This window comes from Glycine soja, chromosome 10 (assembly GCF_004193775.1).
Source record: "Glycine soja cultivar W05 chromosome 10, ASM419377v2, whole genome shotgun sequence".
Classification (NCBI taxonomy): domain Eukaryota; kingdom Viridiplantae; phylum Streptophyta; class Magnoliopsida; order Fabales; family Fabaceae; genus Glycine; species Glycine soja.
This window is the reverse complement of record NC_041011.1, coordinates 26,622,475-26,624,799: the sequence shown is the minus strand read 5'-3', so window position 1 is coordinate 26,624,799 and position 2,325 is coordinate 26,622,475. Positions and strand designations below refer to the sequence as shown.

The following is a 2,325-nucleotide window of genomic DNA, read 5'->3' as shown; positions in this document are numbered from 1 at the left end:
ATGTGCTAGTCTAGTTGTAGCAGTGGATTGTTGGCTCTGTTTCAGGTTTTGCTTCTGTTTCTTTAGCGGCTTACCTCTCTCTGGAGGTTCATTTAGATGGGGTTGCTTTAGTTATTAGTTCGTCTTCTTTGGATTTTAGCCCCTCAATTACAATATTACAGTTAATAAAATTATTTATTCAAAAAATTGCCAACAAAAACTTTTGTAGAAATTTCAGTGGCAGGAATTTGAACTCATTTCCTCCTCCCTTTTTCTACTTTCACGCTCAAACCTCTCTTCCCAAGCCAATCTTATATTTCCACAAATGTTTTGTTTTGTTTTATTTTTTTTAATTAAATTAAATAAATAAATCAGAGTTTGGATTGTGGTCGTGGACTTATCGTGTACATGTATTGTTGATGTATTTTCAGCAAAAGAAAAGATAGTGTTTTCTTCTTTGTTCTTATCAGCGATGATATTTCATTATAAAATTCAGAAGGAACAAATATTCAGAGGGATATTAACATGAACTTAGAAGTGTTGGCCAGCCTAGGAAAACAAAACCATACAAGAATATATTTCATAAAAAATCTGAAGGAACAAATATTCGGAGGGATATTAACATGCATTGTTTATTCTGCAGCCCTCATTACTTTTAACAAAGAGCTCATGTAAATGCAGAGTGTAACAAGCATTTTCTCAATTAAGCCAAAATCTATTTAGTTTCCATGAGAAGTTGCTATAGTAACAGCATTTGCTGCCAAATGAGATCACTTTCAAATCAATCTATATCTACAATTCTACATTGATGTCAGATTTTCCTTTTCTACTTCCAAAGTCTCCAGCATCCATTTCATTATTCTTGTTCCTTGGAGACATCAACTTGACTATTTACTATTTGTGCTGTTAAGAATTGTTTACAGCCTATTGCTGTATCTATTCCAAACATAATTGTACTCTCACTTCTCTATTTTCTTATACTCAAGATGACCACTAAGGTAATATGCTGCCAAAGAATCATATTATGTCATTGATTAAGAACACATCAATTTATATATTAAGAGGATGAATAGGGACATAATCCAATAACGAGAAATTTATATATTAAGAGGATGAACAGGGACACAATCCAATGGTTGATGGTGCTAATAGTGCCTAAAGTTTGTGCTTTTCTGATAATGCTGCTATTTGTTTAATAATCCTTGCCTTGGCCCTTTTGCACGTGTAATACTCTGAAAAAATGAAAGATTTTTTATAACTATGATCGAAAGTACTCATTCCATATCAGAGAGGATAACCCTCTAGAGTTATATATAATCATCAATTCAATAAGTCATTATTCCACTCAAATTGTAAGGAACAAAGTTTAGTATTTCAGAAAATAAAAAACCAGCAAGTGCAACAAAACAAGTTTAATATTTCAGAAAATAAAATGTACCATAAGTAGCTTTTGAGTTTGTTTCTGGTGCTACTGATTCTAAATCCAACATTCTGATAAAAACTTGCATTTGTTTGGCAGAACTTCCAGGGTTGCCTTTACTCTCTCATGTGAAGGTTTAGTTACAGAAGTGCAACAAGTGTTCTCGAGAATTTTGCTCTCCAATTAACTATAGAAGACATATACGCATACAGCATCAATTGAAAAAGCTTGATAAGGTTATCTTTATATCTTTTAAGTAGAAGTGATTATTTACCACATTGATGCTCTTGGTTCATGCTTTTTCCCCTCAAGAGTATTTTTTGGTTTTCTCTTTTCCAAATGTTCCTCATTTTTTGCCTTATGCTTCTTACACATTGTAGGATTCTGATAAAAATAGGGATCTTTTAGGGGCATATTGGGATAAGGTAACCTTTCATCGTTGTGAATTTCAGTTATATTCAAAATATATATTATGTGCTAATATTAAATAATATGTGTAGCTCTCCGTAGAAGAGGCAAAGGAAGTTGTGTCATTCAAGAATGTGATGTTGGAGGTAATATCTCTTTTGCTCCTTATGTGACTAGTTTATTTCTATATGAAGTTATGTTGATGTGATTTGCCTTACTCAAGTACTGGTTAGGTCAATATGTTAGACTATCATTGGTAGAAATGAAAGTGGGGGCAGTTAAGTACATTAGCCTCTACAATCCATTTCACACTCTCACTTCAATTAAGATAAGCTTTTGTTAGTTTTCCATATTATAAGGTTTTGTAGATATGAAATCCTTTCATAAATGTGCTCTTCTGTTTATCCTATAGTTCTGTGTGCTGTATTTGTGACTATTAAAGTTCTTTTTCTTTGCCATATTGGACTAGGAAACTTTCCTGCGTTTGATGAAGTATCTTACTTGCTTTGTATAATTTT

General features: G+C 32.5%; 1 long non-coding RNA gene across 1 annotated transcript; it reads left to right on the top strand.

Moving 5' to 3' along the window:
* The first annotated feature begins 1,568 nt into the window (after positions 1-1,568).
* LOC114370416 lies at positions 1,569-2,112 on the top strand. The gene is made up of 3 exons (XR_003657835.1): positions 1,569-1,635; positions 1,780-1,824; positions 1,900-2,112. It is a non-coding gene; the product is annotated as an uncharacterized LOC114370416 (long non-coding RNA).
* Positions 2,113-2,325: the final 213 nt, after the last annotated feature.